Source organism: Miniopterus natalensis, chromosome X, assembly GCF_054644295.1.
Source record: "Miniopterus natalensis isolate mMinNat1 chromosome X, mMinNat1.hap1, whole genome shotgun sequence".
Taxonomy (NCBI): domain Eukaryota; kingdom Metazoa; phylum Chordata; class Mammalia; order Chiroptera; family Miniopteridae; genus Miniopterus; species Miniopterus natalensis.
This window is the reverse complement of record NC_142103.1, coordinates 57,671,967-57,699,077: the sequence shown is the minus strand read 5'-3', so window position 1 is coordinate 57,699,077 and position 27,111 is coordinate 57,671,967. Positions and strand designations below refer to the sequence as shown.

Here is a 27,111-nt window from a genome sequence, read left to right as displayed (position 1 = left end):
GAAAAAGATACATTACAATTAAATTTCTATCTATTTTAATTTTAAAGCATACTTCCTTCCTATTTAACGTTGCCTTCATAGATATTTTTATTGCAGTTCAATCTAAATTTCTTCATTCTTGAAGTTAAGCCAGGTCACAAAACAGACTTAGTTCTTCCAGTGTGTTTATGTTTCATGGCTACGACTCCACTGAGATTGTATGTAAGCCCTGAGGTTCTCTCCTGCTCTTTTGCTGCTTAAGGACCAGGCCTTAACTTCTCCTCTGGCATCTAAGAATCATATCTATATTTTTCTATACTCACCTTCTTTGCTTTTTTTTTCTTGTTCTTTTCTAGAGAACATGAAACTAGTCCATAGGAACTAGTTACCTGGCTAGACCAGAATGATACAGATTGCCTCATGAACTGGAATTCTGACAGCCTAAGAGCTCAATATCCCATGTCTCAAATGATTAAGAGGACTGTACAGACAATAGCTTTTCTGTTATCCCTTTTCTGATGGCTGCTGGAATGATAAAAAAAGAAATATTACATTTATAAGAATAACTATTAAACACATTCATATTATAACAGTAGAAATCAATATAATAAGTCCCCAGAGTTATCATAAATAATTTTTCTGTTGTTCTCCAATACCAAATATACAGTATTAATATAAAAAAGCTAGCTCTAAGGCTCCTTGCCAACTAACCAACTCCATACCTCCATCCCATTGCCAGCAATTATGCACCTCTGTATCCAATTATTTCAATGTTCTTTCAGTTCATAACAAATGATAGCTAAAACTGAAAATGTGTCAAATTACCATCACAGCAGTTAATCTTAAGGCTTCCAAAACTGGAGCTCTACATCTCCAATTCAGTCTCATTTTTGCTTTACAATTTCTCTTTTCATTTCCTTCTAGCTACATATCTTACTTATACATAGACACAATCATAAAATAGAGTCAGGGCAATTGAGATCAAAACCCTCACACTGAACCAGATCCTATAGAGTCCTCTATATATTGCAGTTTGCAGATGGTTCTGGAAAAGAATAAAAAAAGAGTATTCCAAAAAGTCAATACATTTTTAAAGCTCCAATTTTCTAATTACAGAAAGACCAAAATTCATTACAGTCTACTGAACACATTCCTATCAAAATTATGATCTATAGTCAACTTCAATTCCTATGGTGTCATTGAAAACTTACTAATTATAGCCTGGCTGGGTGTGGCTCAGTGGCTGGGTGTCAACCTATGATCCTGGAGACTGTGGGTCAGGGCACATGCCCAGGTTGCAGGCTCGGTCCCTCAGAGGCATGCAGGAGGCAGCCAATCAATGATGACTCTCTCATCATTGATGTTTCAACTCTCTCTCTCCCTCTCCCTTCCTCTCTCTGAAATCAGCAAAAATATATTTTTTTAAAAATGTGGCCCAAAAGGTATTTACATGAAGACAGGTAAATTTTTTTTTTTTTAAAAGCACAGCTTACTAATTATATACCAATTTCACATACGTCATAGTCAAAGTATTCCAAAACTGTCAGCTTCCCCGCTACCAATACCAGTTCCAAAATTTCCCTAATACCTAAACAAAATTAATAAGTTCAGTTTCCTTAGCATATCATCTAACTAATAATATTTTAACAATAATGGCTCTAGTTATATTCTAGTTTTAAACTAACCACATAGATTCCAATGTTCTATTATACCCCTCATTGCACTCCTTGCTTAAGCAAAAACAAAAACAAAAAACAACAACAACAACAAAAACCTATCCACCATTTCCTAAAACTTTCTTGCTTTAGGTCTTGCTCATTCATTCAGCCTCCATCTCCTCTCCTTAACTCTGTGTCTCAAATTCTACCATTTCCTTTGCAGAGCTCTTAATTGGAGGTTGCTCATTTCCTTTATTCACCTCTCCATATATCAAAATCAAGTTAGCATCTTCTTCACTGGATCCTCAAAGTATTATTTTACCACCTTCCCTCAACAGCCTGTCTTTCTTCAAACTTCATACTACTTGATTTTATCACCTTCTCAATGTTAAATATCAACTTCTAGGTTTTTCCCCTACAGTCACTGAAGACTTTGGGAACACTAAACCTTTCCCTCTTTCATCTGAAAGCCTTCATCATCCCCCTTGATGATCTAAGACCCAAATCTCACAGCTCCTTGACAAATCTTAATCTGATGTCATCTCAATTCCATTTCAATTGTCTATTTCTGTAGTGATAACTGTAATGGCTCTACCTCCAAAACCAAACACAGAATCCACTCTCTGAACTACTAGTTTTTCCACCTCTCCTATACTTTACACTCCTTGAATTTACCCTCCAACTTCCTTAGGCCTTTAATTTATCAAGCCTCTTACCTATTTTCCAAGGGCACCATGTTTCTGTGGACTTCACTTCCTTCTCTACCTAGGAAACATTCCATGGACAGTGGGACTTCAATGATAGTATCCAGCACTTTTAATTTTCCTATCCCCTCGATTTTCTACCATACCTATTCCACTAATCCCCACCTACAAATCAGCCTGACTATTGATATTTTTCCATTCCTGTTCATAAATTACAAAGTATTACTGAGTAAAACCCTATACTACTGACCACCAATTTCCCCTGTACCCAACTGATCTTCCACTGCTACCAGAATGATCTTCTTTTTTAAAAAAATGTATCTTTATTGATCTCAGAGAGAGGAAAGGAGAGGGAGACAGATAGAAACATCAATGATGAGAGAGTCATTGATCGAGCCTGCAACTGGGCATGTGCCCTGACCAGGAATCGAACCCTGATCGCCTGGATCCTAGGTCAATGCTCAACCGCTGAGCCACGCCCGGCTGGGCCAGAATGATCTTTTAAAACAAAAATTAAGCAGGGCTTCAGGAATAGCAGAGTGAGGGGATCAGAAAATCCTCTCCCCCCCAAAACAATGATATAACTGTACAACTCTGTCAAAAACAACCATTTCAGGACCATGGAAATAGAACAAAATTAAACAATAAATTAAGAAGTGTTTAAGAGCCTGGCTGGGCATGGCTCAGTGGTTGAGCATTGACCTAGGATCCAGGAGATCACAGTTCAATTCCTGGTCAGGGCACATGCCTGGGTTGCGGGCTCAATCCCCAGTCAGGAGCACACAGGAGGCAGCCGATCAATGACGACTCATCATTGATGTTTCTCTCTCTCTCTCCCTCTCCTTCTGAAATCAATAAAGATATACTTTTTAAAAAATAATAAAAAGTAAATAAATAAGAAAAAAAAAGATGTGTTTAAGAAAACCTACTGAACCTTGAGTAAGAACAGTGGGAATCTATGGTGTTTTAGCTTGAGGCTATTCACGTCCCCACTCCCAGCTCCACTAGAGCTGATTTTACAAGGGCAGAGCAGGACAAAGCCTTAAAAATCAACAACTTGGCTGCTGGACTGGAATTACTTGTTTAGGAATGAGCACGAAAAGTCCTATGCCCAGGGGTGTTGAAAACAATAGCAAACTACTTAGATCAGGGAAAACCAACATCACAGTTACCTGAGGTCACAGTAATGGTGGGAGCAAGCAACAGAACAGCAGGCCTGTTTAGCAGAGAGATTCGTAAACAAGACAGCCCTAATGGGACTTGATAAGCTCCCTCCATATCCTTGGTGATCTAGAAGGCTATGCATACATGCAATGCTGCACTCAAGCTCAGGGTACTGGAAAGGGCCCTAGCCATCTACATTTCCCTGGCTGAACTGAAAGACCTACACAGATACAGAGGGGACATGAGAAGCCTTAGCAAAAAGTAAAAATTAGGGGAGACTTGTAAACTCCCTGAACTTTGAATATGCTTCTCAACAAACACACACACACACACACACACACACACACACACACACACACAATTCCATCAACAAAGGTTGGAAGATAATACTGGCCCAAGGTGTTTAAGGACAATCTCTAACAAATGACTGTTCACTAAGCTATTCTGACCCAGGTATGATACCGAGGAAGCCAGGCTTAGAAATAAAAAGAATTTTTAATAAACAGAGCATAAACATCAATGGGCTACACATTGAAGAGGAGACAGAATCTACAGAATTAGTCCAGACAAGTCACTAAACAAATTTTAAAAAGAAACAAAACCACAAAATCTCTGGGGGTGGAGGGGTGGGGATCAGAACCTGAACTTAAGCTTTTGAGGAACTACTGACTTCCAAAGTGGCTACACCCAAAGGATGGCTATGATTTTTTTTAAAAAAAGATGGACAGTAAACAAGTGTTGGCAAGAATGTGGAGAAAACTGGAACCCTCATCCACTGCTGGTGGGAGTGCAAAATGGTGTGGTTGCTTTGGAAGACAGCATGAGTTTCTCAAAATGTTAAACACAGAATTAACTACCATATTGCTTTAAACTAAAAAGGGGTTCCACAATAAACCTAACCAAAAGTAACCTCAGGATGACCTGATCATAAATTCCTGACTGGGCAGGTCATGGTGAGTAGTCACGCCCCAGGCATATAAAAGTTTCATCTTCAACTTAAGGAAGCCCTATCCATTGTTTTTGTGCACTAGGTTAACACACCTTTGAAATGCCTCTTTTTCAGACTCCTTGGAAGCATAATCACCCTCAAAAGAACACATAATCTTGTTAACTGTCTTGTAATCGGATAAGAGATTTCACTGCCTTAATTTCTCCCATGTTCATGGAATCTTTCTTAAGGTCTCTCCTTAATTCCGAAGGTATAAAAGGAACTGAAAAACTGTTATTCTTTGGAACATTTAAGATCTTGCTTCCTGGCATGTCATCAGTTTAACTCAAACTCATAAAAATTCTCTACAAGTTTGGACATTTCTTACATTGACAGTGCCCAAAAAGTAGAAACCACCCAAAATGTCCATCTGCTGATGAATGGATAAACAAAATATGGTATATTCATACAATGGAATACTACTTAGACATAAAAAGGAAGAAACCAGCCCTGGCTCAATTGGTTGGGCGTCATCCTGTGCATGGAAAGTTTACCGGTTTGATTCCCGGTCAGGGCACATGCCCAGGTTGCAGGCTCAGTCCCCAGTAGTGACATGTAGAAGGCAGCCAACTAATTTCTCATTCTCACATCAATGTTTCTCTCTCTTCCTCTCTCTCTAAAAATAAATTTTTAAAATCTTTTTTAAAAAAGGAATGAACTAAGTGCTGACAAATTCTATAACATGGATGAACCTTGAAAACACTATGCTAAGTGAAAGAAACCAGACCAAAAGGCCACATACTGTATTATTCCACGTATATGCATGTCCAGAGTGTGCAAATCCATAGAGAAAGAAAGTAGATTATTGGCTGCTTGGGGCTGGGGGGAGGGTGGAAATGAGGAGTGATTGCTAACCAGTACAGAGTTTCTTTTTGGTGTGATGAAAATATTCTGGCCTTGGTCTGTGTGGCTCAGTTGGTTGGAACATCATCCTGTACACCAAAAGGTGGTGGGTAGTAAGGAGATGTGCCCAGCAGAATGGAGTGTGGGGGCCAGGACCCCAGGATGGGGCAGAGTATCCTCAGTGGTTTCCTGGGACCTGGCGGCAGGGCAGAGGGACTGGCTGCTAGGTACCCAGGAGCCCCTGAGCCAGACTGATACCATACCTCTGATGAAATCATGACCAGGTGGGCATGAATTACTACCACATATAACAAAAGACCCTTGCCCGCAACCTCATGGGAGGATATGAAGAAGGGGTCCTTTGAGGAAAAAAGTCAAAACCTCAAGAGTGAACAACTTGAAGTCAATAGGCTGTCCCTTAGGAATGATGCACCCCAAGCAAAACACAAAAAGAACAAAAAGAAAAAGAAGTACTTAAATGAATATGTGAATGGATTCATGGACTCCCTAAAACAAAATTCACAGATGGTTCACAATGGGGAGATAATAGCAATAGACAGTCAGGAAGGAAGGGAAGAAATTGCAGTTGCTTTAAAGAAAGATAGTCTCAGGGAAGGAAGACGATTAAAAAGACAAGCAGCAGCCCTAGCTTGTTTTGTTCAGTGTTAAAGCATCAGCCTGAGGACTGAAGGGTCCTGGGTTCAATTCCGACCAAGGGGATCAGATGAAGACTTGATCCCTGGCCCAGATGGGGCATGTGCAGGAGGCAACCAATTGATGTGTCTTTCCCACATCATGTTTCTCTTTATCTCTCTCTCTCTCTCTCTTTCTCTCTGTCTCTTCCCCTCCCTTCCACTCTTTCTGAAAAAAACAATGGAAAAAATATCCTCGGGTGAGGATTAAAAAAAAAAAAAAAAGACAAGCAGCAAAGAAAAATGCAATGGGCGTAGCCGGCATGGCTCAGCAATTGAGCATCCACCTATGATCATCATTGATGTTTCTCTCTCTCTCTCTATCTCCCTTCCTCTCTCTGAAATCAATAAAGATAGATATATATATATTTTTTACTGCAATGGTATGTTTTCATTGTAGAAAACATGGCCATGGGATTGCTAATTGCCCAGCTGCCCTTGAGAATCAAGATATGGACACTAGAATATGTTATCCATGTGGATCTACAGAGCAGGAAATAACCAAGTGCAAGGCTAAAGTAGACCCAGCTCTAGGTGAATTTCCTTTTGCAAAATGTTTTGTTTGTGGGGAAATGAGGCACCTGTCCAGATCTTGCCCTGATAATCCCACAGGAGTCTATGCTGATGGAAGTTGCTCCACACTTTGTGGCTCTGTGAGACATTTTTTTTTTAGTCCCATCAAGGATATTCTTTTTTTTTTTTTTTTTTTTTTTTTAATATATCTTTATTGATTTCAGAGAGAGGAAAGGAGAGGGAGAGAGAGACAGACAGAAACATCAATGATGAGAGAGTCATTGGGGATCGAACCTGCAGCCTGGGCATGTGCCCTGACTGGGAATCGAACATCAATCTCCTGGATCCTAGGTCAATGCTCAACCACTGAGCCATACCTGGCCAGGTGAGGATATTCTTTTTCCATTGCTTTTCTGAGAGAGTGGAGGAGAGAGAGAGAGAGAGAGAGAGAGAGAGAGAGAGAGAGAGAGAGAGAGAGAGAGAGAAACATCGGTTGATTGTCTCCCACACATGCTATGACCAGCACTGGGGATACAGCCTACAACTGAGGTATGTGCCCTTGGCCAGAATCAAACCTGGGACCCTTCAGTCCAAGGGCCAATGCTCTAACCACTGAGCAAAACCGGCTAGGGCTCTGTGGGACATTTTAAGGATTGTCCTCAAAGTCAGAATTCAGATCAAATGCTTACAGTAGGTCGCTGGGCAAAGGGAATGAATACAGACTATGAAGAAATTTAGTATGTGCCTAAAACACAGAAACCCATAACAAAGATACCTAAAGTTGTTAATTTTGTATAATGATTAGTACTATCATGAATTACTATCTCGTTGTTACATTCTGAACTGGGCTTTCTTCACAAATTGAAGCTGGGCTCCCCTGGAGAGGCCTATATTGTAGATGTCAGTATGATCTGGGTGTGGTCAAATAGTTTCCTGAGTTCTGTCCTTCCATACTTCTACTTCTTGGAGAAAATCACTAGAGAAAAGAATAAGATGTTTAAATTGGATTCTTTAAAAGAATTTTTTTAACAGAACTTATATATAACTAAGTGGTTATGTATCTAATTGTAGCAGTCAACTTTTTCTTAAAAACAAAATTATGCAGCCCTGACAGGGTGGCTCAGTTGGTTGGAGCATTGAAGCATAGACCAAAAAGGTCTCCAGTTCAATTCCCAGCCAGGGTGTGTACGGGAGAAGGTAACTGATTGATGTTCCTCTCTAGTGTCAATGTTTCTCTCCCCCTTCTCTCTTCCCTGCCCCCTCAAAAATCGGTGGAAGCATATCCTGGAGTGAGGATTAAAAAAATAAAATAAATTATGCATTCATCTGAACCACTCCTAAACAAAGGGTAATTAATTGCTTTGCAATTGGAAATGGATTTTTGGTTATATTGTTTTTTAGATTCAAAGTATCAATTTATTTGTAAGTTGCCACAAAATCTGCTGTATTTTTTAATGTTTAATAAAAACTTATTTGCTATTTTTCTGAGTACCTTAAAAAGGGGGGAGGTGAGAAAAAGATGGAAGCAAACTGAGTGGAAGCTACACTGACACTCTCCCAGGACCAAACTGGAATTACAACTAAAATATAGAAAAACCATCCTGAACAATCAACAGCAACTGAAGATGAGATAGAGAACACCCTCATAACCAATGAGGAAAAGTGGAGACCCCACAGAGGCTGATAGAAAGTGCAGAGGCATGAGAGGGCTGGCCAGGCTCCCACAGGCAGCAGCTGACGGTCCAGAGGGAGGGTTCCCACTGAGAACTCTGGGGCCTAAACCCCTGGCGGGACTCCCCAGCCCAGAGCACCAGAACTGAGAAAGGTACCCATATAACATCTGGCTGTGAAAAGCAGCCAGGTTTCTATCTGCCAGGGAGATACAGATGGAAATGCAGGTGCCCTCTTAAAGAGCCAACACAAAGTTTTGTGTGCAGCCACTCACCTTGGGCTCCAGCAGATAGAGGGCAGAGTGGACTGGAGCTGTGTGAGGAAAATCTAGGGTTGTGGGCTCTAGAGATAGAGCTCAGAGGGCACTCCTTTGGATTCCAGTGCAGAGTCATTCCCCCATACTGCAGAGGCAGACATTTACCTTCCAATCAGCTTTTACCTGAGGGTGAAGCAATTGACCCACCCTGCTGGAAAAACCTCTCCCCCTACCCCATGGAGTTTCTACAGCCTGAGGCTCATTAAAAGAATCAGATTAATCAACCTGCAAGCAGAGGCAGACTTCAGAGTGCTTTGAGTCTTTGCTTGATATGCTTCTGGACCTGAGCCTTGGAAAAGCAGACTTTGGTGTGAATCTTGGTCCTGTCCAAACACACCGAGCCCCAACACAGAGGACCTCAAGTAAGGAGTTGTTGATAGCTCTAAACAGGGTACTCAAGACCAGTCACAAATAGCATCTGACATTGGCCTGCACCAGAGACTTTCCCAAAAGACTGAGAGTCCTAGCAGGCCTACTTAACACATAGAAACAAACCCAAATAGGCAGCCAAAATGGGGAGACAAAAAAACAAGCCCCAAATGAAAGAACAAGAGAAGTCTCCAGAAAAAGAGCTAAGTGAAACAGAGATAAGCAATCTATCAGATACAGATGTTGGGAATAGGTTTCAACCATATCACAAATAAAGACACAAGAAATTGAAAGTAACTCGGCAAGGAAAACTTTACTTCTGCAGAAGGATGCAGAGCTCTCCAAGTTAGGAAAGCAAACACACCAAATGGGAAGTCCCTTCAGTTTTTATCCCTAAGGTGAATTCCACTGCACCATACTCTATTGGTTAGGGTATGGCTTCACAATCTAAATGGACTGGCTAATTTAGAAAATGCATGTGCGGGGTGTACCCTTGGGTTGAACAATTGGGCACATATGTATTGAGTACAAAATGGAGGATGTTAAGGTGATTGTTTATTCAGTTTGGCCTATTCTAATCCCTTTGACAGAAAAGATTATTTCCTTCTTACACAGAGTTCAGAATACTGGTTGTAAGAATGCTCAACAGCATGAAAAAAGATATGGAAACTATGAAGGAAATGAAGAATGACATAGCAAAAATAAAGAATACACTGGAGGGAATAAACAGAAGATTAGAAGAAGTTGAGGATTGTATCAGCAAATTAGAAGACAGGGTAGAAGAAATCACTCAATCAGAGATCCAGAAAGAAAAAACAATTAAAAAACAGGAGGACAGTCTAAGGGAGCTGTGGGACAACATGAAATGCAACAATATTTGCATCATAGGAGTGCCAGGAGAGGTTGAAAGTAAGCAAGGGTTAGAAAACCTGTTTGAAGAAATAATAACACAAAACTTCCCTAATCTGGTCAAGGAAAAAGTCACACATGTTCAGGAGGCACAGAAAGTCCCAAACAAGAAGAACCCAAAGAGGCCCACACCCAGACACATCATAATTAAAATGCGAAAAATTCAAGACAAAGAGAGAATCTTAAATGTAGCAAGAGAAAAGCAATCTGTTACTTGCAAAGGAGCTCCCATAAGGCTGTCAGCTGACGTCTCATCAGAAACTCTACAGGCCAGAAGGGAATGGCATGAAGTGTTTAAGGTAATCAAAAGCAAGGATCTGAAACCAAGACTACTCTGTCCAGCAAGGCTATCATTCAAAATAGAGGGTGAAATAAAGAGCTTCCAAGACAAAAACAAAAAGCCTAAAGGAGTTTATCACCACCAAACCAGCATTGCAGGAAATGTTAAAGGGGCTGCTGTAATAAGAAGAAACAGAGAGAGAAACATAGGCATAAAGAATTAAAATGGCAATAAATAAGGACGTATCAATAATAACCTTAAAGACTTTAAGAGAGAGATCAACAGCAATACAGTCATATTTGTGGACTTTAACACCCCACTGACTTCACTGGATAGATCTTCCAGACAAAAAATCAACACAGAAACAGTGACTCTAAATGGCACACTATTTTTTTGTTTTATTACTGCTTCAATTTTATCAGTTGTTATTAGCTTATTCAGGTTTTCTGATTCTTCCTGATTCAGTTTTCACTCATATAGACTGAGGAATAAAATAGATCCAGAGACACGGAAGCATGGAACACACTGATGAATTTCAGTGGGAAGTCAGGGGTGGGGGAGTGGGTGGGGAGAGAGTAATCAAAGAGCTTATATGTTTATATGCATAATCCATGGACACAGACAATAGCATAGTGAAGGCCGGTGGGGGGGGGGGATGTGGGGTGGAGGGATCAATGGGGGAAAAAGGGGGGATATCTGTAATACTTTCAACAACAGAGATAAATTTTTTTTTAAAGGGGTTCGATTCCCATTCAGAGCACATGCCCAGGTTGTGGGTTCGATCCCTGGTGGGGGTGTGTACAGGAGGCAATTGATCGATGTTTCTCTCTCTATCTCTCTTCCTCTTTCTTTCCCTTTCTCTAACATCAATTAAAAAGTAAAAATTAAAATTAAAAAATATTCTGGAATCAGATAGTGGTGATGGTTAAACAACTTTGTGAATGCACTAAAACCACTGAGTTATATACTTCAAAATGGTGACTCTTATGGTATGTGAATTACATCTCAATTAAAATTAAAAAAAACAATGCTAAGTGAAAGCAGCCAGATGCAAAGGCTATATAGTGTATGATTCCCTTCATATGAAATCTCTAGAAAAGGCAAATCAATAGAGATCGAAAGAAGATTAGTAGTTGCCTGGGCGAACTCTTTATTCTGAAAATTGGTAATCAAGTGCAAGATCAAGGATTAAGCATCAATAAACGACTTGTGCTGGCAAGGGTGTGGAGAAAGGGGAACCTTAACACACTGCTGATGGGAATATAGACTGGTGCAACCACTATGAAAAACAGTTTAGAGGTTCCTCAAAAAATTAAAAATGGAGTTGCCTTTTGACCCAGTGATCTCACTTCTAAGAATATATTCTAAGAATCCTGAAACACTAATCAGAAAGAATATATGTACCCCTATGTTCATAGCAGTGCAGTTTACAATAGCTAAGATCTGGAAACAGCCCAAGTGCCCATCAGTAGATGAGTGGATAAAAAAGCTGTGGGACATTTACACCATGGAATACTATGCAGCTGTAAAGAAGAAGGATCTCATACCCTTTCGGACAATGTGGATGGACCTGGAGAATATTATGCTAAGTGAAATAAGCCAGGCAGAGAAAGACAAACATCATATGATCTCGCTTATATGTGGAATCTAAAGAACTTAAACTAATGAACAGAATAGATTCAATGACATGGAAGCATAGATCAGACTGACGAATGTCAAAGGGATGGAGGAGGGCGGGTGGGTGGAGGGGGAGAGAGTAACCAAAGAATTTATATGCATATATGCACAACCCAAGGACATGGACAATGGTGGGGCGAGGGAGTGGGGAGGGGGATGGGATGGGGTGGAACGGGTCATTGGGGAGAAAAAGGGACATCTGTAATATTTTAAACAAAAATAAAACAAAACAAAACAAAAAAGAAAAATGTATATGCATATATGCATAACCCCTGGACACAGACAGTAGTGTTGTGAAGGCCTGGGGTGGGGGGGGGTGCAGTGTAGAAGGGCTCAATGGGGAAAAAAGGGCGACATCTGTAATACTTTCAACAATAGAGATAATTTTCTTTCAAAAAGAAAAAAAAAAAAAAGAATTAAGCATCTCTCCTGCCTTCCCTGTACAAGTAACCCAATAGCCCTAGTTCATGAGGGAAATTTTACTTCCAAAAAAATTCCAGCTAATTAATGTAGAAGATAAAATTAGAAAAATCACCATTTTGAAATTCATAGTTAAATAATTCTGCCAATTATCATCAAAGTATTATACCATTAGATGAAAAGCTGAATAAGGCTGTCACTTACTCATTAAAGGTGGAATAGAATGTGCCTCCAAATATGATTCAAAGTGAATTCAACGGCAACCCCTGTGAAGTATTCTTGACACACACACAAAAAGTTGAACCTGAATATCGCCAAGCCTCTAAAGCCAACTTCCATTATAGAAAAATATGGGATTGGGATATAGAGGAATAAAGTAAATGAGAGCACAAAAAAGAAAACAGACAAATCCAAAATGTGGGATTTTTTATCGGACAACTGACCCAGTTTCTACCAGAATTCAATGGCTTGAAAAAGAAAAAAATGAGGCACAGCCCTACCCGGTTTGACTCAGTGTTTAGAATATTGGCCCATGGACTGAAGGGTCCCAGGTTCGATTCCAGTCAAGGGCATGTACCTAGGTTGCAGGCTCGATCCCTGGCCCTGGTCAGGGCACATGCAAGAGGCAACTAATTGATGTGTCTCTCTCACATCTCTCCTCTCTCTCCTCTCTCTCCTCTCTCTCTCACTCTCTCTCTCCTCTCCTCTCCCCCTTCTACTCTCTCTCTAAAAAGCAATGGAAAAAATATCCTCAAGTGAGGATTAAAAAAAAAATTTTTTTGAAGCACAGACTGCTCTAGATTAAGAGGTATTTAGAAATAATAACCATTTTGCATAACTGAAACTTTGTACCCCTTGACCAACATTTCCCCCTTTACCCCCTTCTCCCTTGATTGTGGTGAATATTTCACAAAGTATACTCATATCAAATCATCAAATTGTACACAATTTTTAATTTTCAATTACACCTTGTCTTAGTCTGGGCTGCTTTAAAAATAAATACTGTATACTGCATGGCTTATAAACAACAGAAATTTATTTCTTACCATTCTAGAGGCAGGAAAGTCCAAGATCAAGGCACTGGCAGATTGTCTGGTGATAGCTTGCTTGCTAGTTCATAGCCTACCCTCTTTTATTGTGTCCTCACATTGTGGATTGGGCAAGGAATATCTCTGGGGTCTCTTTTATAAGGGCACTAATCCCATTCATGAGGGCTGTTTTCATGAACCTAATATGTTAGGTTTTAACATATTAATTTGGGGCACAAACATTTAGTCTATAGCAACCTCAATAAAGCTGGGGGGGGGGGGAGATAATCAAGTGTAATATATAGACCTTGTTTGGATCCTTATATGAACAAACCAATTGTTTGATAATCTTTTGAGATAATCTGAGAAATTTTATAATAGGCTGGGTATTAGATGTTATTAAAGAACTATTAAATTGTAAGATAACATAATGACAGGATGATTATGTAAGAAAGTATCTGTACTTTTTAGACATGCCTACTGAATGTACAGGCGTGAAATAACATGACATCTATGATGGCTTTCAAATACTTCAGCAAATTTTTTAAAAGAATGGAAAGAAAGAAAAAAAAAATAACTGAAACAAGAATGGAAAAATCTTGATAATCATTGAATGTGGTTAATGGGTATATGAGGGTTCATTATACTATTTTCTTTTCTTATGAGTACATTTGAAAATATTTAGCCTAGCCGGGCATGGCTCAGCAGGTTGAGCGTCAACCTGGGATCCAGGCGATCAAGGTTTGGTTCCCGGTCAGGGCACATGCCCAGGTTGAGGGCTCGATCAATGACTCTCTCATCATTGATGTTTCTCTCTCTCTCTCCCTCTCCTTTCCTCTCTCTGAAATCAATAAAGATATATTTTTTAAAAAAAGAAAATATTTAATAATTTTTAAATTCACAAATCTGACCATGTAATTTCCAAGCATGAAATATACCTTCAATGGTTCCCCAAGGTCCACAGAGATAAAGTTCAAATCTACAGCATGGTATACAAAGCCCTCCATAGCATGGTTCCCAACCTCATCTCTTACTGTTCCCTAAATTCTAGCCACTAAAACTATCATACCTCCATGCCTCTGCATCTGCTGTTTCCTCTGCCTTTGTTAACACACTTCACCCCACACTTTTCTGGCCTTAGAAGTTTTCTGATTACAACACATATCTCCTCTTTGAAGCCTTTCTTGACTTCTCATATTCAGTCTACTCTGGTTTTGAACCTTATTATCCTATCACATAATATCTGGGTTCTTATCTACAGCCTTAGAGTTTTTGCTTAGGTTAAAACTCCTGTACCCAGGACCTCTGATACTAGGATTCCTAGAGCCTTCATATTTAGTCCTTCCATGGCTCTCACTGCTCTGTTTCCCACTGACAGACCTCAAAATCACTGTCCCAGTGCATAGCATTTAAGGAGGAACTCACTCTTGGGGTCAAGCAAGTGTAGATTCAGCACTACAGGCATTTCATTAGCCTCACCCTAGTCCTGGCCCTGGTCTCTCCTCAGACCTTAAAGTCCTTCCTATTATCTTCTACCACTCTCAACTCAGTTTCACTCACTCACATCAAATTCTTTTTTTAAAAAATATATCTTTATTGATTTCAGAGAGAGGAAGGGAGAGGAAGAGAGAGACATAGAGACATCAGCGATGAGAAAGTCATTGATCAGCTGCCTCCTGCACGCCCCCAGCCAGGGATCAAGCCTGCAACGCGGGCAAGTGCCCTGACTGGGAATCGAACCATGATCTCCTGGATCCTAGGTCAATGCTTAACTGCTGAGCCACACTCAGCCGGGCCACATCAAATTCTTTAATTCCCCTCTAATGTTTGGCATATTGAAAGATGTGCCTCTCCCCATTTGTGAGCTGAAAATTTGCCCTGATCATGGGGCCTGGTTGCTGAGTATAAGAACAGTGTTGGTATTACACCAGTCACAGAAATGCAAATTGCTTAAATCCTTAATGAAATTAAGCATTAAGACTACCTTTCTCTCAAGTACTAGCACTCAAGTTAAACTTTAAAAACTCACTCAATTTTCTTTTGTTTAATAACTAATATTACAAAAATATTTTCTATTTTTCATTGCTTATGTGTAATGTTTCATTTACATTGTGGATTAACTAGGCTTTTATCTGCTATTCTGGAAACATACCCACTAGCTATAAATGATTTCTCTGATAAAATTGTCCAAAACTCCAAATCACTAATTTAAAAAACACAATACAAAAGATTTAAACATTTACCTTGCCAATCATGTACAAACTGTATTTTAGGATACCAAATAGACCTAGTGGGTAAGGGAAAATTCTTTACAAAAGAATTCCAGCTAGTACATGTAGAATGAATGACAGAACTAGAAAAAAATCACCGGTTTGAAACCCCTTATGAAATAACTGATTCACATAATGATCATCAATGGATGCTAAAAGCAATAGGAGAAAGATGAATGAAGAATTTTGCAATGCAAGGATCAAGCTGTCACCAATCTGCATTCACTGGTCAATCACAGTATCACTAAAAGTGGAACAATCAGACACTGGAATAGCATATGTGAAGGTTTGGATTCTAGAGCAAGAGAGCATGATATTCCAAGAATGGAAAATGGGATTCAGAATGATTTAGATACAGAGTTTGAGATGGGGAATTTTGATAAGTGAAGCTGATGTAGGAGCAAGATGTAGAGCCTTATAAGATACTCAAAGAATTTTGGACTTTCTCTTCAGGGGACTAGGAAGTCACTGAAGGACTGTTTTTAGAAAATGTTCTCTGGCTGTAAATTGGAGAGTGATTTGAGGGTAAGAAAGAGTAGGGGCAGGTAAATAATTAGGAGAGAGTTGCAATAGTTCAGGTGAGAGGTGATGGTGGCCTGGACAGGGTAGTGGCAGTAGGAATAGAGAAAAGTATATGGATACAATGGATATTTAACAAATATACCTGAAAGGATTTGGTGGTAGAATAACTAGAGGGAGCATGGTATGAAGGTTTCAGGCTTGGGCACCTGAGTTGATGGTGGTGCCATTCACCGAGATAAGGAACAAAAAAGGAGAAACAGGTTTAGACAGAGTGCAGGAAATGGTGAATTAGAGATGCTTATCCACATAGGCAGATGGATACAAGGGGTCTGAAGCTCAGGAACAAAGTCTGGTTTTGACATACATTTGTGTGAAGTGGGTGTACAGTAAGCAGTTGAAGCCATGAGAATGGATAAGATGACCCTAACAAAAAAACAGCAAAGGATGAAACATGTCCCCACAGCCCCATATCTTCCACCCCTCACAATTCCAGGCCAATTGCAGAAGAGAAGCCAGATAAGTGAATTGGAGAGCAGGAGGTGAGGAAATAACAGGTGTATGAAGGGGAAGAGAGGTGAGAGGAACTGAAGAATATGAATTTGTATAGCACTCATCTGTGCTGTCCAATTAACCCTTTACTTATATTTGTCCTATGTTGTATTCCTCAAGAAATGCCTCACAGCCCTGCCAGGCGTGGCTCAGTGGTTGAGCGTTGACCTAGGATCCAGGCGATTGGGGTTCAATTCCCAGTCAGGGCAAATGCCCGGGTTGTGGGCCCGATCAATGACTCTCTCATCATTGATGTTTCTATCTCTCTCCCTCTCCTTTCCTCTCTCTGAAATCAATAAAGATATGTTTTTTTGAAAAAAGAAAGAAATGCCTCAGATGCATATCTAGTCTACCCAGTAAAACTATAAGCTCCTTATGGAGCTTTTTTTTTTCTTCTTTGTATCCCCCACTATACATACAGAGTCAAAGAGCTGTTTAAGATCAGGAGGCTTAGTTGCTGACTACAGAAGAACAACTTCCTAGGTAGACAATATCTTTGTGGCATCACAGTGGTCAAGGGTATGGTGCTCAGCAAACCAAACTAGCCGATCCCACAACTATCTGGATTATATGCCAGTGTACTGATTAAGAAAGGGAAACAGATTTATCTTAACAACCAGGACCTGGTACAAGGCAGTCCCTCTAGGGAGACAAGCATATTCAGCAAGCCAGACTATATATTGAAAGGTGGATTTGTGAGCACATTTTTAAAACAAAAGGAGCTTATATCCATAAAGAATATATACCCATCAAATTATATGACCTGATAAACTATCTTTCTCCCTTCAAGATGTTTCTATTAAAAGTCTACCTAGTCTACCCCAAAATTTTGAAAACATTTATTTGTAAAGACATATGTACCCCTATGTTCATTGTAGCATTATTCACAGTGGCCAAGACATGGAAACAACTGAGGCATTTCCAGATAGATGACTGGATAAAGATGTGAGGATTTCTTTGCATTTCATATATACAATTCATGTACACATTTCATGTATACAATGGAATACTACTCAGCCACAAGAAAAGATGACATACTGCCATTTACAACAACATGGATGGACCTTGAGAATATTACGCTAAGTGAAATAAGTCAGACAGAAAAAGCTAAGAACCATATGATTTCACTCATATGTGAAAATAAAACTGAAAGCAATAAATGAACAAACAAACAAACAAACAAAAAATCATAGACACAGACAACAATATGGTGGTTACCAGGGGGAAAGGGGTGGGGGGAGGTAGTAAAGGGTAAAGGGGGTCAACTATATGGTGACAGAAAAAGATTTGGTTTGGGTGGTGAACACACAATGCAATATACAGATGAGGTATTATAAAACTGTACACGTGAAACATAATTTTATTAACCAATGTCACCCCAATACATTTAATAAAAATTTTTAAGCCTACTTAATCAGAACTGGGAGCAAGAGAGCTGGTGAAAAGAAATTTATTCTTACCTATAATGTTTTAATATTTTTTTACAAGAAGAAGTATTTACATATTACCTAAATAATTAAAAATAAACAACAAAAAGAACACTCAGAGAAGGCAAAAGAAACAAAATATCATTCTTCCCCTTTCCAGGCTCCTTGCAAATAACTACTCTTCATCCTTTTATTCACAGATTACTATTTCAGATAACTTGGCCAAGTTATAAGGCAGTTAAATAAGTGAGGATTTCTTTGCATTTCATTCTCTTCTTCTCGGGATGACACTCTGGTCTTTCATTGAAACTTGAAAAATAGCCTGGTCTCATCAAAAGAAAACTTAGATGCTCTCACTTAAGGTAGGTTAATTCTATAGATATATGCTTTCAGATAGCTACTTTTATCCATTATATTTCATTTTACTTCATTTTAAGACAATGACCTTTCCCCATCCTTATTTGCAATTCTGAGAACACCCTTCATTAAGGCACTTTTCCTCCTTTTTAATAAGATATATAAGTACTTGTTGACTAATATAGCAGATTAAAAAAGAAGGGCACATTAATAGAGATTTTGTCAGTCAGATTTTTGAAACTTGAACTAGGTGACCCCTAAAGTTTCTTAGATTTGATGATTTAGATAGGAATGTCTTGGCTCCCTGAAACATTTCTCTTTGTCCTCTGGTACCAAGGAGGACAAATACTGATGCAGATTAGGCCAATTTCCACTCAAGGATAAGTTTGGACTATGTGAAAGGTCCCCATTTTACAATAAACAAGCGTCCTTATGACCTCGAATTACTGGCACTAAGAAAAAACTAGAAATTGAACCTATTTTGTGTATTGTAGCAGGTCTGTTGGCTCAGATCCTATATACATCAGCAGCTAAAGGTAGATGAACAGCAGCAGCCCTTGTTTGATGGACCAATTTCAACATAAGAGAAAGTCTCTAGTTAGGTTGAAAAGATTTGAGCTCCACCCTGCCCTTCTTGATATTTTTAAATAGTTACTTGTCTGATGAAACTAATGGCATACTAATCAAGTTTGCAGATGATAAGCTACAAAAGATAGCTAGTACAATTGGATGACATTCAAAATTCAAAATAAGCTTGACAGGCAGGAAAAATAGGCTAAATTTAACAAGCTGAAAAGAAAGAGATCAACTGAAAGACTTGTACCAGGTCCTAAGACAAACTGTGCAAGTGCCAAATGGATGAACACAGCAGCAGAGTTAAAAATATAGGGATTTCAACTCCCTATAGGCTCAACAGACTGATTGATGCAACTGTCAAAAAGAAGAAAAGAAAAAAAGCTAAATTAATCTTGACCTGCATGAATAGTAGCATGGGGTCTAGAACAAAGAAACTCATTGACCCACTCCTCTGTACTGATCAGAACATGTACCTGGAATAATACACTTCATTCTAGAAGCCAGTCTTTACATAGAGATATTAATGAACTGAAGTATGAACAGAACACAATAACCAGAATGATGAAATCTTAAAACTCTGCCATGAGAATAATGGCAATAAAGGAACTGCAGATGTTTAGCACAGAGAAGACAAAACTTAGGAGACGAAACCAGTAACCACTGTTTTCAAATATAAAGGGCTGTAAGTATCAGAGCTGCCCAACAATGGAAGAAACTGTCTTTGGAGAAATTTCTTCAAATAATAGTGTTCAGGCTCAGACCTAAATAGTTACTTGGTGGGGATACTGAGAGAGATTCAAAAGCCTGGGATAACTCCTAGGTCTCTCTGCTTAAAAAGCCCAAAAGCTATGATATTCCAGTAGCAATAAGTATACCTAGACCCAGACCCTAGTTTCTAAATAGGTTCTCACTTAAGGGAGCCAGTGTTCCTTGGAGAAATAGTTGATTCCATGGCAAGGGCAGGGAAAATACAAGATGACCCTAAAATACTCTTGTTGTCCCAGAAAATAAGGAAGTGCTAAAAAATGATGGGGACATGTCAGTAGTCACAGAAATCAGCTTGACAGAGCTCCCACTGTCCAAATCTGGGCCAATTCAAGCATTAAATTGAATAATGATAGTAAAACATTATAATCCATGTGGTAAACAAGGATCCATGTGTACATACTTATAATCAATCAATCAATACATGGGGTAAAGGGAAAGCTCTTCATTACAGCAGAATGCCAGCTAATGAATGCAGAACTAGAAATGTACTTAGAAAATCACTAGTTTTCAACCAACATAGTAATAACTGATTCAGGCAAGAATCATCAATGAATGTTAAAAACTATTGGGTGAATACACAAAAATTAACTCAAAATGGATCAAAAGCCTAAATATAAGACCTGAAACAATAAATTACATAGAGAAAACATAGGTACTAATCTTATGGACATTGGTCTTAGAGAAGATTTTATAAATTTGACTTCAAAGGCAAGGGAAATGAAAACAAAAATAAATGAATGGATCTATAGCAAACTAAAAAGCTCTGCACAGCAAAAGAAATCAACAAAACTAAAGCAACCAACTGAATGGGAAAAAATATTTGCAAACAACACATCCAATAAGGGGTTAATATCCAAAAATATAAAGAACTCATAAAACTCAACAACAAAATAACCTAATTTAAAAATGGGCAGAGGACCTGAACAGACACTTTTTACAAGAAGATATACAAATGGCCAACAGATATATGAAAGGATGCTCAACTTCACTAGCTATTATGGAAATGCAAATCAAAACCACAATGAGATACGTCCTCACAACTGCTAGAGTGGCTATTATCAACAAGATAAGTAATAACAAGTGTTGTAGAGGTTGTGGAGAAAAAGGAACCCTCATTCACTGCTGGTGGGAATGTAAACTGGTACAACCACTATGGAAAACAGTATGGAAGTTCCTCAAAAAATTAAGAATAGAGCAACCATATGACACAGCAACACCTCTTCTGGGTACATACTGGAAAACTTTGAAAACATTTATTCATGAAGATATATGTACCCATATGTTTATTGCAATATTATTCATGGTGGCCAACATATGGAAACAACCAAAGCGGTCTTAAATGGATGATTGGATAAAGAAGATGTGATACATATATACAACGGAATACTACTCAGCCATACGAAAAGATGAAAAACTGCCATTTGCAACAACATGGATGGACCTTGAGAATATCATGCTAAGCAAAATAAGTGAGAAGGAAAAAGTCAAGAACCATATGAATTTCACTCATATGTGGGATACAGAACTGAAAGCAATAAACAAACAAATAAGACCAGCAAACAAACACTCAAAGACATAGACCAGTTCAATTCCGGGTCAGGGCACGTGCCCGGGTTGTGGGCTCGATCCCCAGTAGGGTACATGCAGGTGGCAGCCGATCAGTGACTCTCTCATCATTGATGTTTTATCTCTCTCTCCCTCTCCTTTCCTCTCTCTAAAATCAATAAAGATCAATAAATATATATTTAAAAATTAATAAAGAAATAAAGTATTATAGAATTATACTTTTGAAACCTATATAATTTTACTAACCAATGTCACCCCAATAAATTTAATTAAAAAAGAAAAATTTAAACTATTGGGTGAAAGTTTGATAAGGCACAAAACATTTATATAGTCTCAAAGTATCCCCCCACAATTCATATAGTAATTACAAAAGGAAAAAATAGTAAACTTAAAATGGAGAAACCTGGCAGACTCCACTTTAACCAAATAGTCAAAGTTAACATCACTGATTGTGGAACAAACTAACATCATGGATCTCCTATTGTATTGCACTGACAGCATATCACTTCTATGGTATTCCTACAGAAAAATGCATAACCTGAAGCTAATCATAAGGGAACATCAGAAAAACCCAAACTAAGAGACAGTCTACAAAATAACTGGCCTGTATTTTTCAAAATTGTCAACATCGTGAAAGAAAAAAAGACTGAGGAACTATACCAGATTAAAAGAGACTAAAATGACATGACAAGTTAATTCAATGCATAATCCTGGAAGGTATTCTGGACTGGGGGAGGGGGGTCACTATAAAGGACGTTATTAGGATAACAGGTAAAATTGAATAAGAACAGTAATAGTATTGTATCAATGTTAATTTTCGCGATTTTGATCATCATACTGTGGTTTTGTAAGAGAATGTCCCCATTCTTAGGAAAGGCATATTTAGGAGTATAGAAAATTTATGTCTATAAATTACTCTAAGTGATTCAAAAAAGTATATAGATAGAGAGGCAGATAGAATACGAAAGCAAATGTGGCAATATGTTAAAAATTTATGAAACTAACTAATTTGGCAAGGTAGCTGGATACAAAATTAACATCTGGAAATCAATGGCATTCTTATACACCAACAATGAACTTTCAGAGAGAGAAACTAAAAAAACAATACCATTTACTATTGCAACTAGAAAAATAAGATACCTAGGAATAAACTTAACCAAGGATGTAAAAAGCCTGTAGTCGGAAAACTACGGGACACTAAAAAAAGAAACAGAAGAAGATCTAAACAAGTGGAAGAATATACTGTGTTCATGGATTGGAAGAATCAACATCATTAAAATGTCCATACTACCCAAAGCAATTTATAAATTCAATGCAATTCCTATTAAAATACCAACAGCATATTTCACAGACCTAGAACAAACATTTATATGGAACAAAAGAAGACCCAAATAACTGCAGCCATCTTGAGAAAAAAGAACAGAGTGGGAGGGATCACTTTAAAAGATATCAAACTGTCCTACAAAACCATTGTAATCAAAACAGCCTGGTACTGGCACAAGAACAGACATAGATCAAGGGAACAGAACAGAGACCCCAGAAATAGACCCACACCATTATGGTCAGTTAATATTTGACAAAGGAGGCGAGAGCATACATTGGAGTAAAGAGTATCTTTCATAAATGGTGCTGGGAAAATTGGACAGATAGATGCAAACAAATGAAACTAGACCACCAACTTTCACCATACACAAAAATAAACTCAAAATGGATAAAAGACTTAAATGTAAGTCGTGAAACTATAAAAATCCTGGAAGAAAACATAGGCAGTAAAGTCACAGACATCCCACATAGTGGAATTTTCACTGATACATCTCCTAGGGCAAGAGAAACAAAAGAAAAATAAACATATGGGACTACATCCAACTAAAAAGCTTCTGCACAGCAAAAGGAAACAGCCTCAAAATACAAAGGAACCCCACAGTCTGGGAAAACGTATTTGCCAAGGATGTATCTGATGAAGGCTTAATATAAGGAACTCATACAACTTAGCAAAAGGAAGACAAACAGTGCAATTAAAAAATGGCCAAAGGACCTGAATAGACACTTTTCCAAAGAGGACATACAGATGGCCAAGAGACATGAAAAAATGCTCAACATCGATAATCATCAGAAAGACGCAAATTAAAACCACAATGAGATATCACCTTACACCTGTCAGAATGGTTACCATCAACAAATCAACAAACGACATGTGCTGGCGAGGGATGCAGACTGGTACAACCACTATGGAAAACAGTTTAGAGGTTCCTCAAAAAATTAAAAATGGAGTTGCCTTTTGACCCAGTGATCCTACTTCTAGGAATATATCCTAAGAATTCTGAAACACTAATCAGAAAGAATGTATGCACCCCTATGTTCATAGCAGCTCGATTTATAATAGCTAAGATCTGGAAACAGCCCAAGTGCCCATCAGTAGATGAGTGGATAAAAAACTGTGGGACATATACACGATGGAATACTACGCAGCTGTAAAGAAGAAGGACCTTGTACCCTTTGGGACAGTATGGATGGACCTGGAGAAAATTATGCTAAGTGAAATAAACCAGACAGAGAAAGACAAACATCACATGATCTCGCTTATACGTGGAATCTAAAGAACTTAATAAACTGATGAACAGAATAGATTCAATGACATGGAAGCATAGATGAGACTGACGAATGTCAGAGGGATGGAGGAGGGCGGGTGGGTGGAGGGGGAGAGAGTAACCAAAGAATTTATATGCATATATGCACAACCCAACGACACGGATAATGGTGGGGAAGGGGACTGGGGAGGGGGGTGGGATGGGGTGGAATGGGTCATTGGGGAGATAAAGGGGCATTTGTAATATTTTAAAGAAAAAAAAAAAGTGATACTATGTAAAACTCATTGGCCTATGAGTCAGATATCCTCTTTGGCATCTGAGTGATGCATCTCATTAAGCATTTCTGAGACTTGTGGAATAATACATGGAGAGACAAAGCTGAAAAACCTTGAGAATATGGACTGTCAATAACCCCCAGGGCTCCCAGAAAAAAAAAAAAAGTATTCATTCAGCCTTTTGGTGAGCAATATTGTACTATCAAAATGTAAAATGTGCATACCCTTCAACCCGATAATTCTATTTTTCACTATCAACTCTAGAGAAATACTGTCTTTCAGTGATTCTCAAACTATTTGTGGTAAAGGATTAGTTTTGTTTCCTTTTTTTAATTTTAATTTCCAATCCATTACCATTGTAGAGAAAAAAGGAATTACTAGAAAAGTGCTCATGATCTTGATGTCATGGCAATACCAACTTGCTACAAAAGTTTTTAAATGTTCACTCTCAATTTCTGTACTTACCTTATTAAGGACCAGTGATAGTTCATGACTAGCATGTCTCTGGAATACAGTTCAAGTAGCACTGATCTAAGTGTCCACCAAAAGGGAAACAGGAATTCCCACAGGATTCAGCAATTCCATTTCTGAGTATACACCCAAAAGAATTAGAAGTAAGGGCTTGAACAGATATGTGTATACCCATGCTCACAGCAGCACTGTTCATAATAGCCAAAGGGGGAAGCAATCCAAGTGCTCACTGATGGATAGATGGATAAACAAAATGTGGTACAGACAGACAAAGGAATATTTTTCAGCCTTAAAAAGGAAGGAGCCCTAGCTGGTTTGGCTCAGTGGTTAGAGCGTCACTCTGTGGACTGAAGGGTCCCAGGTTCGATTCCAGCCAAGGGCATGTACCTCAGTTGCAGGCTTGATCCCCAACCCTGGTTGGGGAGCATGTGGGAAGCAACGAATCGATGTGTCTCTCTCACATCAATGTCTCTCTCTCTCCCTTCCACTCTCTCTGAAAAGCAATGGAAAAAAATATTGTCTGGTGAGGATTAAAAAAAGGAAGGAAATTTTGACCCATGCTACAAAATAGACGAAACTTGAAAACATTATGCTAAGTGAAATAGGGCAGTTACAAAAATTCTATATGACTTCACTAATATGAGGTCCTTAGAATAGTCAAATTCACAGAGACAGAAAGTAGAATGGTGGTTGTCAGGGGCAGGGGGAAGGGGGAATGGGAAGTTATTGTTCAATGGGTATGGAATTGCAGTTTGGGAAAATGAGAAGAGTTCTGAAGTTGGATGGTGGTAATGGTTGCACAACAATGTGAATATACTTAATGCCACTGAACTGTACACAAAAAAGGTTAAAATGGCAAATTTTATGTTATGCTTATTTCACCACAATTTTAAAAACGGAAACTGAAAACAGTGCATGTGTACTATAGAATACATTGCAGTGTGTTCTATGTCAGAATCACAGGTCTATCTCACTCTCTTAGGCATATTGCTGAGTAAAAAGCAAGCTGCATAACAATATAGAGCATGATATCATTTATATAGGAAAAAATAAAACTATGATTCTATTTTTAAATGTGCAGAAAATGATCTGGAAGAACAAATACCAACCTGATAACATTGGCTTCCTCTGGGATAGGGAACCGCATCAGGGGGTTGGAAAGGAGAACTATCTATAATGTTTGGCTTAAACAACAAAAACATATTCATTGTATTGCTTGAAGAATTAAAATGCTTTTTATAGCCCGGCCAGCGTTTCTCAGCAGTTGAGCATCGACCTATGATCCAGGAGATTGCAGTTCAATTCCCGGTCAGGGCACATGCCCGGGTTGCAGGCTCAATCCCCAGTCAGGGATGTGCAGGAGGCAGTCAATCATTGACTCTCATCATTGATGTTTCTACCTCCCTCTCTCCCTCTCCTTTCCTCTCTCTGAAATCAATAAAGACACATTTTTTTTATTTAAAAAAAATAAATAATAAAATAAATACTTTTTATAAAAAATCAAAAGAATGGGTCAACTACACAATGGAATACTACTTGGCCATAAAAAAGAATGAAATCTTACCTTCTGTGACAGCATAGATGGAACTAGAGGGTATTGAGCTAAGTAAAATAAGTCAGACAAAGACAAATACCATATGCTTTCACTTATATGTGAAGAACAAAATAAACAAACAAAACAGAAACGGACTCATAGATACACAGAACAGACTAACGGTTGACAGAAGGCAGGGGGCTTAGGGGACTGGGTGAAAAAGGTTAAGGGGTTAAGAAGGACAAATTAGTAGTTGCAAAATAGTCACAAGGATATAAAGTACAGCATAGGGAATATAGTCAATAATATTGTAATAACTATATATGGTGCCAGGTAGGTTCTGGAAATATCGAGGGTATACTTTATGTTGTGTGCCTGAAACTAATAAAGAATAATATTAAGTGTAAATTGTAGCTGAAAAAAATGAATGGGTCATCTAAAGAAAACATACAGTACGGTAAATAAAGAAAGAACAGGTGCTATGGGGATACAAAGGCATACCAGAAAGCACAGGTGCTATAAACATACAGAGGGGTACCTAATCCCAGCCTGAGAAAAACAAGGAAGGCTTCCCAGAGGAAGTAGAAAGGAAAGCCTGAAATGAGTTTTGAAAGACGAGTAGAAATTAGCCTAGAGAAATGTGAGTGGGAACAAAAAGATGAAGAGGATACTGTAGGCAGAGGGAATTGTATATGTGAAGGCATGGATGTATGAGAGAACATAGCTTTCTCTGGGAACTGGAACTCATTCACCAGGTTTGAAACACAGAATCCATAAAAATGAGAAGGGGATTTGGCTTTTACACTGAAAACAATGGGGAATTTTTAAAGCTTAGAGGAGTGACCTCTAAGTTTTAGAAAGATCATTCTAGCTGCTGTGCAGAAAATTGATTGGTCAGTAGTTGTAGACATAAAAAAGCCACTTTGAAAGCTACTTCAGTAATCCAGAAGAGAAATGATAAAAGGGGGCAAGAAGGAACAACAGAAGGTTTTTCTAA

General features: G+C 38.6%; 1 pseudogene; it reads left to right on the top strand.

The window, feature by feature from the left end:
• Positions 1-5,612: 5,612 nt before the first annotated feature.
• LOC107532870 (zinc finger CCHC domain-containing protein 9 pseudogene) lies at positions 5,613-7,339 on the top strand (annotated as a pseudogene).
• The last annotated feature ends 19,772 nt before the right edge of the window (positions 7,340-27,111 follow it).